Source organism: Saccostrea cucullata, unplaced genomic scaffold, assembly GCF_032062105.1.
Source record: "Saccostrea cucullata isolate Sc308-1 unplaced genomic scaffold, CSIRO_AGI_Scuc_v1 ctg11629, whole genome shotgun sequence".
NCBI classification, from domain to species: Eukaryota; Metazoa; Mollusca; class Bivalvia; order Ostreida; family Ostreidae; genus Saccostrea; species Saccostrea cuccullata.
Window position 1 is genome coordinate 2,804 of NW_026922565.1, and position 17,319 is coordinate 20,122.

At 31.5% G+C, this 17,319-nt stretch overlaps 1 pseudogene; it reads right to left on the minus strand.

Annotated features, from left to right (window-relative positions):
• Positions 1–402: 402 nt before the first annotated feature.
• LOC134261968 (toll-like receptor 4) lies at positions 403–2,667 on the minus strand (annotated as a pseudogene).
• Between the last annotated feature and the right edge of the window lie 14,652 nt (positions 2,668–17,319).

Here is a 17,319-nt window from a genome sequence, read left to right on the forward strand (position 1 = left end):
TCCAATTTTTCACAGAAAAAACAATACAGTTACACGAAGTGAAATAACTCTTGATAAAATTTAACACTTTTCCCTTGGAAAACAAAATTTATTTTACAAGGCAATATTTTCATTACTTATAATAACTCAGCTCTAATTTTCGGAAGGTCCACTGGTAAAATTTTATACTTTGTACAGGTAAGTCTTATAGAATTGTGTGGATATGTTTATAACTTCCATCATATATGTTATAAAGAGAATATAGTAAATGTGAAGAAAATATGACACTCATGATGGTTTTCATGGAATTAACAATATCCAGTCATTTTCCGTATACCAATATACTTGGCTAGTAGTACGTATCAATTCACCAAAGTTTTAGTAAAATTGATGAATATCGCTTTCTATCAAATTTTGGTGCTTCTAGAGAGTATCACGTAAAGTCTCTCCAAGTTTAGATTCAAACGCTGAATAATCTGTTTCTTTCTCCTCATCCGGGTATTCAAGGTATGACTGGCTCTCAATTAGGTCCATCAGAAATAGAGGAACATTGTTCATGGCATTTTTCTCCAATATTATGAGAAATAAAACATTTCTACCGTTTCGAGAGTAAATGGCTTCCATTCTTGCCATGTTTAATTCAAACATGCACCAATAAGAATCTAAAAAGTGTGACGTCATAATGCAGACAGTGCGTTTGCTACAGTGAATAGCATTTGTAATATTGTCCATTATCCCTGTACCAGGAATAAAATCTCTATGATGAATACACAATTTTAAATCATATTTGTTTTCCAGCTTACGTACAAGATTAATTACAAATCTTTGGTCTTGATCTGCGTAAGAAACGAAGGCGTCATAGCGGTATAAACTTTTCGTGATTATGACGTCATCAACGATATCACCTTGATATTTCTCTTTTGCGACATAATACAGGTATCTGAGCTTCCATCTGTATCTAAATACAATTCGACTCACCGTTGTTGTTAACGAAACGATTATCAGTGAGGTCATTACTACTATAATGAGTGTATACGAAGAACATTTTTTCTCCATTTTCTGAAGTAAATTTTCAATGTCATTGAATGGATATTCCTTATAATTTTGAAATTCACAAGAGTAATTCTCCAACATTACAAATTTCAATGCTTTGGTGTAATACATCCATTTTATGAAATTAAGATTTTCGCAAGAGCACTTCAGGGGGTTACCCAACAAATTTACATGAACTTCTTTATACTTTGCTATGGTATCTAAGGCTTCTCTCACAGACGATTCAAGAGAAGACAACTGATTAAAAGATAAGTCTAATAGAGACAAATTTTTCATGTGGTTAATCTGAACCTTAAATTCATTCAAAGAATTATAACTTAGGTTCAAGTATTCCATCATGCTGTTCTTTTGAAAAATGTTACTTGAAAGACTATGGATTCTGTTGAAAGATAAATCTAGGTAAGATAGTAGAGTTTGATATAAAATATTTATATTATATATATATATATACTTATATATATTATTAGATAGATTATAAATTATATATAAAATGTTTCAAAAATGATTTTGAAACGTATCCACAAAAGTTACCAGAAAAATCAATATATCGAACATTTTCAATTCCTGTGAATGGTCCAATGACTTCATAAATTATATTCCTTTGGGCATATATATGTGTTAGTTTGTTATTTGGTCCAATCGGTAGTTTAGGCACGGACATTTTATATAGATTATCATGCCAATAAAGTTTACGTAGATTTGGCGGCAAATATACCGTGTAGTTTTTAACTCTTGTAGAATCACCAACATATTTAGATATTGACCCACCAAAAGATGGATTGTTGTGAGTGTCATTGTTTTTGCTTTCCTGTATAGATGAGCAAACGTTACCTCCTTGAATTCTGGTGTCATTGCATTTTTCGAAAAATTCACCCTTCATGCCCACTTGATGAAATGAGGACTGAAAACTCACAATCAGTATCTCCAAACTTTGTAAAACAGCAAATTCCAGGATGTAAAGTCCGAAGCTTAGCACATTATCTGCCAAATTAAGGACACGAAGTGATTTCGGAAGTGTAACTAAAACACCTAGTTCCAGACTATTTATCCTGTTTGACGCTAGGTTAAGTTCTTTCAAATTTGTGTTTTTTAAATGTGCAACATGGTATACTTTAATGATTTGAGATATTCCGTAAGTGCACTGAAGTTTTTTAAAATTTAACGTTTTTATTCGCGTATCTTTTAAATCAAAAGATATATTAGAAATAACTTCAATTGTAAGAATATTATTATTGGAAATATCAAGATGTTCAAGATTTGAATGTGATTGAAAAGTACCAATATGAATATTGGAGAGTTTGTTCCAAGAGACACTAAAATCCCGCAGAAGTTGATATTTTACTATAGAGGAATTATCTATTGCTTGTAAATTTTTATGAGACATTCTAGGTACATCAGATATATCGGAAGGTTTTGGGGTATACTTTGGAAGCTATTATTTGTAAAGTTGATGCCAACAACATTATTTGGAAAATCCGGTGCTTTATCCAGTCCAAGATGTGTGCAGTCAGCGTATATTTTTTCTTCGTATGTTTCATATGTACATGGATTTCCTGAAAGATATTCTGTTTTTTCTCCCGTTACGGTAATCATAATCAAAATGGTTTGGATCAAGATTCTGTATATAGTCGCCATTTCTGAAAGGATATATTTATAAAATAGGACTGGTATTTTAACCAGTATGGATATAATTTTATATATACTCAACAAAAAAAGAAACGCATATTGTTTTACTCGTCAAAGTAAAATGATACATGGCCAACTATATTTTATATCATTGGAGGTTTAATTCTTTTAAAGGACACCATGGGGTTTTAATAACCCAAGTGTTTTACTCCTTGATTAAACGTTTTTTAAAATTTAATTTTTTTTATGATTTCTTTTAAATCAAAAGATATATTAGATATGACTTGAATTCACAGAAATTATTATTTCCTATTCAATATTTAAGATTTGATGTGTTGAAAATGCCAGGAGAACAAAGAGAACACAACCAGGAACGATGATACTAAATATAGGCAACAGGAATGTTGCAATTTTTTGAACATATCAATATGCTTTAGCTCTTTAACAAGATCCAGAATTTGCTATTGGAACATAATTTTCAAACCTCACGCGATTAGTAAAACTGCTGCTACAATTGCTAGATGAAAAAAAAATAAATTTATCAGCATAAATTTGCAAACAGCAACCTGGTATTTTCCGTACATTGTATGTTTTATAACAGGGATTTTGGAGATATTGTTTTTTCTCCCGTTACTGTTAACATAATCAAAATGGTTCGGATCAAGATTCTGTAATTAGTCGCCATTCCTGAAAAGAATATATTTATAAATTAGGACTGGTATTTCGACCAGTATTAATATAATTTATATATTGGAGAATTTTTTTTTTTCTGTTGAGTATATAAGAGAAAAGTTTTTTAGAATGAGTTTCACACTGAGATTTTTTTTATTTATTCTCTATTCCTGATCTTCCTTACATTTCATATCTCTCCAAAATGGGAAATGAAACAAAACCAGTGATTTCTAAACTTTTCTTTAAAATTGTTTACGCAAGACAAAACACGTTAAATCTTACCTTTTAGCTCTATCATCCTCAATGACTGTTCACATAATTATAAATATAATTAAGAGGTTTTGTTTTTACTTGGACAAACACAGGAAATGAGATAAACTAGAAAATTCGCTTCAACATTTGGTCTCACTCATCAATTTTAATTGGTTTTTACATTCTTCTTTTTTTTTAATTAAATTTGCTTCTTCCTTACAGTACCAATACGTATTTTGTCCCAAGGATAATACTGAATCTTTTTTTATCATATTTGAGGAAAGGAAAAATACATATACATGCATGCATTATAAAGGACCATTATAGAAGGAACTGCATTATTTTCGAAATTTCTTTTTTTCCCTGACTTTATCATCAAGCTCAATCCTGCTTTATTTTCGTGGTGCTTCTCACTTGTATAATGACCTTCTATCTTTTTTTGTGGATTCTCATCTCGTATTAATAAATCTGCTTTTAAAAATTTATTATTAAACCTGCTCACAAGCTTTTCAATGTAAAATATACCATGCTTAATTTAAGCTCAAGTGGCATTGAATCTTACAGAAGGAGTACATTTATTGTTCATATTGTAACCGATGTCCAAAAAAGGAAGGTGGAAAAAAGTCTGTTAACATAGACAAATCTTTGGTTTTCAAGAATTTTCAGAGATACGTTTCACTCTGTAAATTTTATTCTGTAATTTTTTGTGGAGATGAGATTCAAAAGTTTTGATAATAAAAAATTATAGTTTCAAAAGGTAAGTTTCAACTCAGGAATGGAATTTGCGGGGATATGCATGTACAACCTATCACTTTATCAATCGTGATTGCTCAATGTAAAATTTTCTGTTAAAGAATCATCAAAATAATAATAGATGATCTGACTTGTTTTAAAAGAATTAAACAAAAAAGATTCATTTATTCACTTAAAACTCCATTGCAGTCAGCGGGTCTTAAGTGCAGAAAAGGAATTCGCTTTTACATGTACTTAAGAACCATGGTAAAATTTTAACTTCCTTAATCTTCGAATTGCATTTATGATTTTCGGAACAAAAAAATCGATGTAATGTTTAACAAAAATATTTATGAGTATTTGCACTATAGAGGAAAAAAGATTATCTGCTTGAAACCATCCTTATCCATTGTTTACGATTTTGCGTTAAAATAATTCTATTGTTAAAAATATAGAATAAATCTCAAAACTTTTCATTAAAATCAAATCAGTTCCAAAAAACTTGTGGAAGGCAAATATTGGACACAATTGTTTTCAAAATAACATAAGAAAAATTTTATATTCAGGTTTTCATTTGGAAGTTTTGGTTATGATACATGAATTTTAGGTGCTGGTAAATTTTAAACGATATATACAAACAAACAAATGGAGGCCTTTGAAAAAATGTGCTGTTCACATAAATATTGCAACTTTAATGTGCTTCATAGGATTATTTCACACAGCGGAAATGAACAATAATCTTGAGAATTGCAGATTTATGAAACTGCAAATATTACTATAGCCTAAATTGTAAATTGCAAAAACAAATGGATTAAGAAAATTGTAATATGAGAATTTTCCATAGAGAGACCTGTCTAATCGTTGGAGAACAAATTTTGTCAAAATGTTTATACAAAGAGAGTAGGGAAGGTCAGCACTTATACACAGTTAATGTAGCATTCGATTTGCAGTCAAGAATAAATTACTAAATTTGTAGATGTCAACCCTTACAGCACACTACTGATTTAAGAAATTAAAAAAGGAAACTTTTTCCGAAAACTAAAAACTATAGAAAATGCCAGACACTTGTGTAATTTGTCATTTCCTTCTATATAAGAAAATGTGATACGTGCCATGTTCGATACATCTGCGCTTCAAGGATCAGTAAAGCGAGAGGCATCTTTTAGTTATTGATTTGGATAGCAATTTTTAACATTTCAATACCCTTGATTACATGTGTTTTTGCCAGAACATTCATCTGACAAGTGTATCCACCGATAATACAACAAAGGATTAACAACGCAAAGCGCCTTAAAGTAATGGTTCTAGAATTCCGACATTTGATAAAGATTGTCATATAAAAAAGGACTGATTGCTTCTCATCTACGAAATACATGTAAAAATGTTCTTTTTGCCTTGTGTAAATTTCTTTTCTTTTCAAACGAAAATTTCTTCGAAATCAATAGTAGCCCATAATGCAAAAAAAGGTTATGCATGCACAAAGGACTGAATACATGTATCTGCAGGAATATCCCTTTAAAGTAAAGAAGGAGGCATTTTTTTTACAAACATTAAAGACTGAACCTTAAATATGCCTGTAAATATCTAAAAAGCCTTTTCTTTAAAAAAAGGGTTCTAAGCCGTTAATGCCTACTATATAGTTTATAAGGAGTTTAAGAGAGAAGGAAATTAAAACGTCTATTATAAGTAAGTGTGTCTATATATACCAATGAAATGCATGACATTTAGTGAATATCGTAAGCGCTAGATAAATTACATAATCAGTTCTTTTATCCCGATATTATAAATGGAAAAAAACAATTTATTATTATGTAGAGCTATGTTTCCTTTGATTAATATTTATATAATTATATTTGATAAGAGAATGAACAATGAACAAATTTGCATTACAGTGACAATCCCGTGACATAAAACACATTGAATCTTTGACCATTGAACATCTCACACTAAGGGAGAAACAATCCCTGTCCGTCCTTATGATGTGCTTTATATGTTTTGCCGATACGGAATGCAGTTCAGTTCTTCATTCCGTGGGACGTACATTCCATCAGCATTATAAGTACAACACATATTTATCAACAATTACATACATAGTACAATAACATGTTATACACTTACCAACTAGTGAAATATACATTCTGTTGTTTAAGTAATTGATTTAAACATCCCTGTCGTATTTTTTAAGCATGATGATATATATATTGTATATTTCCCTACTTGATTTACATCTTTAGTATTTGTCCTACAGAAAGGTTGTATTAGTTTGAATACACTTCGTCTTCGGGAGTAGTAATGTTTGATGAACGTGTTTCTTAAATCCTGAAAAACTGGACAAATAAATGAAAAAAAATGAAATTCATCTTCAATATAATTTAAATTATACAGTTCACATTAAAATCACTCCAAAAGGGGTGATGGCCTCCAGTTTAATCTTTAAAGTTTTGTCTGACAAACTTGTACATACCTAAATTGTGTTGAAAATGGCTACAGAAAAATAATATGTAACCAAAATACCTGTCTTTTAATGTCTTATATAACAGAGAGTTTGGTGATACACATATATATCGATTTGCCTTCAAAGTGTAAAAATCATCACACTTTCAAAAATGATGTTATCTAATATAATATATTGATTACTCCTGAAACAAGTCAGCTAAATAGCCGGCTCTATCAAGAATAAATGCTTAATGTAATTCATTCAACTGAATATTATTTCATTGAAGGCCACTGTTCCGGCAGAAAATGTATCATTTAAACAAACCGCCTTTAAAAGGGAAGGCATGCAAATTCAGTACATCTCTTCAACAAACATTATTTAAAAAATTGAAAAAAGTATTATCGGCAAAGAAAAAATGAAAAAATGAATAAACGACGCGCCGGGTGATCATATAATGTCCTAATTTTAAACTAATTTGGCAAACAATCCAAGCGGATATAATGCCGCATTTTCGTACTTGTATTCGTCTTATTGTTTTATGTTCATATAAATTTGTGTGACTGACTACAAACCTTTTTAATAGAGATTATCATAATTATATATTTAAGAAACTCTATCAATTTAAAAGAAAATAAAACGGATTAACAAGAATAAAGCAACATTTAAGTAAGGGCAAAATGAAGAATGAAAAAAGTTCAAAGTGAAATGTAATCAAGACGAAAATGAAAACAATAAAGCGACATATAGTTACAATCAAAACAAAAAAGTCAGTAGAATAAGAATACAAGCAAGATTGAACTACTTTGGCCGGTACAGTCATTCCCTTCCATACCTAGTCGTCTTACTAGTACCATTGTCGTTTATTCTAATCTTTTTCGGAAGCCACAGCTCCTGTTTTTTTAATTCAATTAATTAAACCTAAAAGAAAAAAACCTTGTGACTTCAGATAACCAATACTATTTTTATTTTTTCAATATAAAAGAAAATAAAACGAATTTACAAGCAACATTGAAGCAAGAGCAAAATAAAGAATGAAAAAAAATATAATATGGAAAATGAAAAAATATATGACATAAAGTTTAAAATAGAAGGTGCACAATCTATGTAAAAGAATCTGTGAAAGTTTCTAAATTTCCTTCAAAAAAAGAACCTCCTTTTTTTTTAATAGAAGTGAAATCTTGTGGATCATATTAATATTATTTCTTATTTTCTTCAATGATCTTTTTTCAAAAAAAAATATAGAAGTGAAATGGATAAAATTACAAACAAGGATTAGACGACTGAAAAATGTCATATAACAGGAGACATACATGTTCAGGAAACTTTTTGTTATATTTCAATAACACTTCTGACTTTTTCCCTGGTATATGTTAAATCATTTAAAGAAGGAGTGTGTACAAGACGAAAACAATCGCCCGCTATGAAACAACTTTCTCAATTTTGAAAATTTAAGAAATTTAACATTTGTCGAAAATAATTCTTCAGTAATGTCATCTTTTACACATTTGATTTATTTATTTCATCAAGCTACCTATCTAAAATTGATTATATGTTGTTTTTTTTTTTTTTTTTTGGAAATTGACAGTTAAATATATTCAGTGAAAATTGATTTATTTAAGTCATAAAACATGAGATTTTAACGTAAATTGGTCTAGGCAGAATTCTTCATTAACGTTTAAATGACGGACAATTATATGTAAAATCTATTCAGTTCTTTAAGTTTTAAAAATATTTGAAGATTAAACCATTCTATATAAAAAATCTAAAATTCTTGAAATCACGAAAGTCATGTTATGTCCAGATTAGCAAACAAAAAACAAAAACTTGCTACCTGAGTGTGTATTTCAACGTGGGCAGATTAGATATCTGGTCAGAAGGACTAGAAGGCTATTTTTTGTCTGAAATGTTTATTTTTGAAATCATTTTAACCGTACCTATGGAACATATGGCTGACAGTTAAAGGATGGGACCATGTATTCTAAATACAGTTATTCTTTTTTAAAATAAAACAGACCTTGTGTTACTTCAGATCATATCTATTAACATTCCATAGGATATATAAGGAGGCCTTGAGATCATGTATTTCATCGTCAGTTCTTGAAAGGAAAGGAATCATGAGAAACCTATACTCCTTCTTGATTGTAAGTAAACTTTCTAATTTATGCATGTACATGTACTCCTTAGGAGATCTGTCTAGTATTGGAATAATATTTAGAAATCAAATTAAAATAATTACGTGAAATAAGCATGTATTTTATTATGATACAAATAATTATTCAAATTAATACACACTCAAGCTTAGATATCTGTTTTCTTAACTACATATATCACTTATTGTAATTTCGGTATCCAAGAAAAAATATTACCTAATCCCTGTACATAATTCTTAATTCAATCATCTTAATTTATTTTTTAATCCATGCATATTCTGTCCAGAGAAAAAAAAACGTCTTAACTAGGCATCAAACAATTTTGCTTACGATTAAAACTATTTTGTGTACATACATGAACTCTCATGATTAGATTTCATTTAGAATTGGTTCTAGAGAGTATTTTAATCGAGAGGCATTCAGGGTTCTCCATCGTTTGAAAGTTTACTGTGTTGCAGAGTTTACGCGAAGCACTTATTAGCGATATTTTTGCTATCAATTTCGCAACTGAATCACTACTTATTATAATTACACAAAAAACATGTACATACTTAAAAAAAAAACAAAATCACCAATTTTAAAGTTCAAATTAATAAACCTTGGGTAAAAAACATTTCTGAAAAGCAGAGGAAATTCTGATCAGTACAGTTGAACTACTTACCATTTTTGAAAGTAAATTTCCGTTATTTTTTGTCAATATTCTTTATTGAATTACCAAAATACAAAAAAGAAACTTCAGATTAGTAAAATACTTTTAAAAGTTCATTGAAAATTAAAAACAATTCATATACATCAATTAAATGATTTTGGTATGTTATAATTGACTAATACAGGGCCAACATAATTCTAGAGCCATATCTTGATAGAAAAGACATACTGTATTTGATTTTTTTTAAAAAATAAAACAATGTTTTTAATGCAACCACCAATTAAATGCTACATAGGACAAAAAAATATTGGAAAATTCTATAAAATAATTGGGTTAAAACGTAAAAAAAAAAGATTAAACAATTTTCAATAGAATTAAACTTGAGTTGTATTTCTTCGTAAAACAGTCGAATGGGCTTTCTTCTTCTCTCTGTCGTTTGTCTTACTGTAGTTTTCAGGAATAAATAAGAAATCCCCGTTTACAATGTATCAAAATTGCATGAAACACATTGGAATTTAAATAATTTTAAAACAAGACATTTCCCTTACAAAATGTTACATGTTCATGTATTTCTCATAATACGTGAAAATGAAATAATTTGAAACTTTTAACTGTATTAGCATAATAAACAACAATATAACTTATCAATGCATTAAAAAAAAGTTACTAGTTAAATCCCACGTATCTGGTTATAAACATAGTACCGAACGTGATGAACTTGTAAACATGACGTCATATTGGTAAACATGACGTATTTCATGTGCTGTGAGAGGCAGATTAAGGAGTCTTTTTTAAAAAAGAAAAATGTGTTTTATTATTAAAAGGAACATTATTTACAGGTTTTGAATAGTGGATTAATACCATAGTATATCCTTTGTTAAGTGCGATTATTAATTAGCTACCAAGAGAATTAATTTTATTAATTATGTCGTGTTTTTATGTACAGGTTACGAGATGCCTCATAAAATCGTACTTTCGCAAGGGCATACACTGCATAGATCTGAACCATTTTTTGAATATAGATGAAGGTTATTTTCCTTAACTTGAAAAGTACTTCTGCTTTCTTTAAATCGAGGGCGTGATTTTATAAGTACACAAAATATTTGGTAAAAGTCAAACATATTTCGACATTGGCCTATTTACTTTAAAATTTAACTATTAAAACGCAAATTCTATTCAAAGCAGCAGCACTTTTCAGAAACTACTAAGTATGCAGTAGCAATTAATAGCTTGAATTTTTAATTTTAACTAGGGTATGCCTTTGCGATATTGAAATTTGTTAATGGCCTACATACAGTACATGAACTATGCATTCATCACGTGACTGTCCATTGATGGGACTAAACTTCATACGGTACAGAGTGGGTTATACTATGCTATTTCACTAAGTATTAAAGTTCTGTGATAATAAAACAGCTTAATCAAAATAAATTCAATTTTAAAAAAATCCCCCTTTTTTGCACATCTTTTTTCCGTTGATTTCTCATAGTAGGCCTTAACAGTGCTGCGTAACTCCATAAAAAAGAGATCAATTAATAAAATGTTACCCAAATTAATTCAGGCACGTATACAACAAAAGAGCAAAATTTCAGTTCTGTAGCGTTTGTAGAAAATTCCTGGGAAGAAAATGATTCTACCAATGTTTAGTGAGTCGGAGCAACTCGCAAGGATTTTTCGACGTCATTTTGACGTTACATCACGTTAATGGTAGATTTAAACAAAGTTACTCCTTCTCAAAGTAAATGCCGTCTAGGAGGATGCACTTCTCAGGCCTAGCAACCCATTTATCATAGACAGAACTGCACCAATCATTATCCAGTAATTTAACAGCATTCAAGGTGGCTCGTTTTAGTTCACTAAAATCACAAAATTTTGATGCCGCGCAACTGGGCTTTGATTCTAGGAAACACAGCGAAGTCCATTGGAGCAAGTTTCGGACTGTAGGGGGGATGATGTAGCTGTTCGAATTCCAGGAAATCAATTTCTATTTGCGTATTTACTGCCGTGTGTGCTGGTGCGTTATCTTGATGGAACAGGATTTTATCCATTTGACCGAAAAGTTCAGGTTGTTTCTTTCGAATAGCATTAATGAGATCTCGTCTGAATACCTAAATAAAAAAGAGATAGTTTCTTGCTAAAAAACTAGTACTACTTTCCTCATTACCTTCATATAATTTACGTGTCATGAACTCAGACTGATTTGTTGAGATTTAAGAAATGAAATATTTTTTTCCTTCAATAATTGTAAATACCGGTATATTAAAAAAAAGAGAGACATAGATTGCTTTACCTTTGAGTAATATCAAGAAAATACGATTTGTTTTTCGGGAACAAAATGGGCCAGAAGAATGCCCCTACGATCCATAAACATGATGCACATATGTTTTCCAGATGACCTGCAAACTTTGGCCTTCTTAGGAGGTGCTGATCCCTTAACTTTCCACATGGATGACTGTTGTTTGGTCTCTGGGTCGTAGTAATGTAGCCAGGTTTCGTCCGTAGTAATAATTCTATCTAAAAACCCCTCGCCTTCATCTTTAAATTTCTTTAAAAATGCGCGGGTATGTTAAGTCAGCACATGGACCAGAATTCGGCGAATTACTGGAAGTAACACTTTTTTATAATTATGTAAAACTAATAAATCGGAAAAGTCAAGGATAATACTTTTACTATAATTATGCATTCTATAGACTTCAATGTGACTTATACTACAGGAGGCGCTTCACCACGACGTCACCATGTGACGTCTATAATTAGGAAATATGCCTTAATGAAAAAGTGAAAAGTTTAACACTACCCCGGGGATAATTAGTTCCAATTTATATTAATAGTAATGTAAAAACATCTCTGTACCATGAAGAGTGCTGCTAGAATCCTACTGACCTCCTATAGAAATAATTATTCAACAATTTCGGACGAACCCTTCCCAAAATTTTTACATTTTGTTCATAACATCGACAAAAAAGCATCAATTCCCGTAAACCATACGATTCTTGCAGCACTTTCCAAACACAAAAGAATAAGAACTTTAGATAGAGACAAAAATAAAGGTTCAAGGTATGCGGCGTAGTGTTGAACTTTTGCATCTGTTTTGTTACGAACGACAGAGGAAAGGCTGATCGGCAAGTTAACACCCTCCCTGCTTTAATTTTACGAAGAAATTGCAGAATTATATTACCATACTTTATTCATACGCTTTATTCCCACAAGAATCACACATGATATTCATTCTAAATGCTTTGAACTTCGATTTCTTGTGTTTGTTTACATCAATTCCCGTTACTTTTCACTTTCACTCTGCTACTGCATGATCAACAGTTATGACGTCAGGGGTTTGGTATGTAACCCCTGTGATAACTACAAAGGCCCAGGAACGACAAAATTCCGTTGATATTATTTCTCTGCATATTTTGGTTCATTTTTACGACCTTTAATCAATCTTAGATATCGATTTAAAGAAATTGTTATCTCTAAATCTCACGTCATATAGCTTATTATGACGTCATATCATATAGGCAAGTAGAATATTTGGTTGTAACCTTAACCTACCTGCGTGATCGTAAAGCGTTTACTCTTCTTTTCCTATCATCAGTTGTAAGAAGCCCAGGGACCCATCGGGCACAAATCCTTTCCATGTTTAAATAATCCTTTAAAATTTTGTGCGCTATTGCAATACCATTTGTCAAATTGCACCGTAATGTCTCGCACTGCCTGACGCGCGTCATCCCGTACTGCCTCTAGCACCTCTGACGTTAGTTTTTCGGTGATAACAGCCGGTCGTCCAGCTCCTTTTCCTCGACTCTGGTTTGATATATTTTCCGAGAAACGCTTGTGCCAGCGATAGACAAGAGCTCTGGAAATATTTCTACCACATGTTGTCTGTCTCAGCAGGTCCTTAGTCTGGACGGGGGTTCTCCCTAGCTTTACACAAAATTTTATATAGGCCCGCTGCTCCGACTTAACGTCAATATTCATTTTGTAGCGCCAATCAGATTTCTAGGGCTTGATGTTTTTTTGTGTGTAATTTCCTTATTTTCAATTCAATTTTTTTTTCAAATTTGCACAAAATGACGTCACAATGAAATTTAAAAAATGACATACTTAATTTACTTAGTTTTCCCACCTTTTCCGAGCACACCGGTGTTTGTTTGTTGTACTCAAATTCTTAAAATATCAAATTTTATGACTGTGCCGGGTACCCCTGGCAGAGGTATCTTATTGTGCTGTTATTTTTTTAAACATATATTTTTTAATTTTTTTTTTTTTTTTGCTTATCCTAATAAATGATGTTTATTGAATATTCATACCAATTGTCATCAAAATACGCCTATTAAAAAGGGCAATAAACCGAGTGTCTCAATAATTTCCGAACAACCCTCTTATCTTTGATTTATCTACATGTACATTGATTCTACATGTGTTGAGAACATTTAGACTTTTATTTATTGATTTCCCCTCTAGGTTTTTACGCTGCTGCAACTGTCTCTGTCACAGAGATATCTGACGGTGAAAGACTTGGGAAATAACAAGGATCCACGAAGTATTTAGCATATTCTCTCTCTCTCTCTCTCTCTCTCTCTCTCTCTCTCTCTCTCTCTCTCTCTCTCGACAAGTACGTTTTCGAATAAATTGATTTTTAAAAAAAAGAACATAATTTTTTGGGTAAAAAAATTATATTTCAATTTAGTACTTTAATTTTTTACATTTATGGATTGAGTTTGAGGGCACTATGCGTTTTGTCAGACCCTAGAACCTAACTGTCTGCTGAAGGGTCGAAAAAACGCATGGTGCCCGAGAACATGTTCAATAAATGTTTTGTTATACATTTCCTAGCTATATTTTTTGTCCCCCGCTTGAAATGTGGGGGATTTTAATTTGGGTTTGTCTGTCCGTCCGTCACTCCGTCTATATTTCTGTCAGTCTGTAACACTTTAATTTCCAAACGATATCTCGAGAACCCTTTGAGCTTCTGTTATGAAATTCAGCATAGCAACTCCCTATGAATAAAAAAGACCCATATTAATTTTGAGTTTAAAAGGTCAAAGGTCAAGGTCATAAATAAGCAAATTCTGTCTGTTTTAACACTTTCGTTTCCACACGATATCTCTAGAACCATTTGAGCTATTGCAATGAAATTTTACATAACAAGTCCCTGTGGCCTAATGAAGACCCCTATTAATTTTGAGGTCAAGAGGTCACAGTACAAGGTCATACATTTATACATTCTGTCTGTGTGTAACACTATCATTTCCGGGCGATATTTCAAGAAGATTTTGATCTTATGCAATGTTATATTATACCAAAACTCCCTAGGACCTCTCTCACTCCTCTCAAAGTGTCCCACTCCGTTTGTTTTATTAGTATTTATAGCATTATATTCGCTATTTTTAGCACAGGGGCATGGGGAAAGTTATTGCATATAAAACAGGTTCTCGGCGGACTTTATGTTCTTGTTACATCTGTTAGAACTGTTTTAAAAAGGCTAAATAAATTAAACATCATGGATTTTGTAAAATTTTGACAATACCCAACATGAATATATACATGTATATGACTTCACTTCTAAGGCGATTCCGTGGTCTAGTGGTATGTTTCTCGCTTCTCATGTGAGAGGTCCCGAGTTCAAGTCGCGGACGGGTTTTTTTTAGAAATACTTTTATTACTAAATCATAGTACAATGTATAGCACGCGAAATGAAAAATTTACGAGGTCTTGCTTGTACAAACTCATAAAATCATTATTACAGTGTGATAAATATTCCATATAAAAAGATTGTTCTATACACATAATAAAAAAATAAGCAATTATATCTTTATATCCATAATGGTATATTTTATTTGCTTCAGTATATATGCATGTATACATGTAATAATTCTACAAATTCAGTGAGGGGGATTCGACCCCCCCCCCCCCCGTCCCCCAAAACTCCGCGTGGTTTACTTTTTCCCTAAGCGGGGGACACAAATTCTTTAAATTAGCTTCAAGTTGTTTTTACATGCATAATTTTTACTATTGTTTTCAGTAATGCAACATTAAGCCTGTCACGTTAAACACCAACAAATGAAATCGATCAATCTGCGCTCAATCTCTGACGTAAGCGGTCTAACATCTCAACAGCTCAATCTTATTTATTCAAACACGATTTGGTTTTAATTTATTTTTTTTTTTTTTTGCGTTTGAAAAAGTTTTTTTTTTCAAAAATTAATTGATTTTATGTTACGGGGAAATAGTTTTACAGACATTTTCCGAAAAAAATCAAGATTGATATCAACACATAAGCAAAATTACCTTTATCTTTTTAGCAGGCTGTCCCACTCTCGAAATAGTTTCTTCAATATTTCAATATCTCATTTTTATCTTTGTCTCTCCTTTTTTTTACCAAAGTATCAGACTGAGTATAGCCAATTTATGCCATTTTTCAAAAAATATTATTCTCTTAATCTTTATTTTTTCTATAAAACGTTTAAAAAAAACAACAACAAACAATTGTAATACAACTACTACTAATAGTAATAATAACTAGATGCGATCTCGTTGCGAGCAACGAGTAGGTCTTCCGTCCGATTTCTGATGGAGTAAGACCTTTGTTGAGATAATTCTATTGATAGGATATGAAAAAACTTCAGATGTCAAAAAGGCCCAAGAATAATTCAAAAAATGTTTAGGAACACAAAAAAATGTTGAATCTTCCAATTTCTATCAACTTCCGGTTCATCTTATTCACTTCCGGTGCGACCGGATGTGCTCTAAACGACTTTCAACTCTACATTAAGCATGTAGTTATCATCCCTGAAAGTTTCAATGGAAAATTCTCATTTTTAGGTAACTTCCGGTTTGAACGAACAATACTTCCGGTGGATATATTAGGACTCGACGCATTCTTTAAATCTTTATTATGAACAATTACATTCATCAGAAAATGAAAAAATGAAAAAAATCGTTATATTTAAACTACTTCCGGTTTACAACGGAAGTGTCGACGGAAAAATTGAAACACGCTACGCACATCTAAAGGTCAAGATATACCATCCCTGAAAGTTTCATGAATTAATATTCAATAATCTCTAAGAAAACGTCCGGACAAAATTTCATTTAAAAAACTGAAAATCGGCCGTAACTCGCGACCGGAAGTGACGTTTTCCGAACGAGAAAAAATGACACCAGTTCAATTAATTTTACATCATTGCTGAAAGTTTCATGAAAATCCATCAAGGCGTTTTCGAGAAATCGTCTGCACAAAATCGGTAGGAAGAATAATAGTGGAAAAGAAACCTCAGAATAACAAGAAGGTCTTCCGCTGAAGACGGAAGACCTTAACTAGATGCGTTCTTGTTGCTAGGGCAACAAGCAGGTCTTCCGCCCGACTTTCTGTTAGAGTTCTATGCTGCATCATCCCATTAAATAGATTTAAGAATGTATTTTTTCGTTTACGTTCATTTATAGTAGTTTCTCAACACAGATCGTGATTGTTCCAGGTATTGCGCAAAATATCTCCAAACATAGCTTTTAAAAATCGGCAAAATGTTCCACACATGTTATAAAAGAGTGAAAAGTAATTTGCAACTGAAAAAAGACAAAAACAAAGAAAAAATTTGGGAAACGCCCCGAGCGGGATTCGAACCCCCGACAGTAAGACAAAGTTTGGTTCGGTCATATCTTTGCAATAAACGCACACATGAAAAAAGTGAAAACATATATAGATATCTTTGAAGACGCTTTATAAACCCTGTAAATCCGAAAGAAAAATATTGAAAAACAAAAAAGTTGAA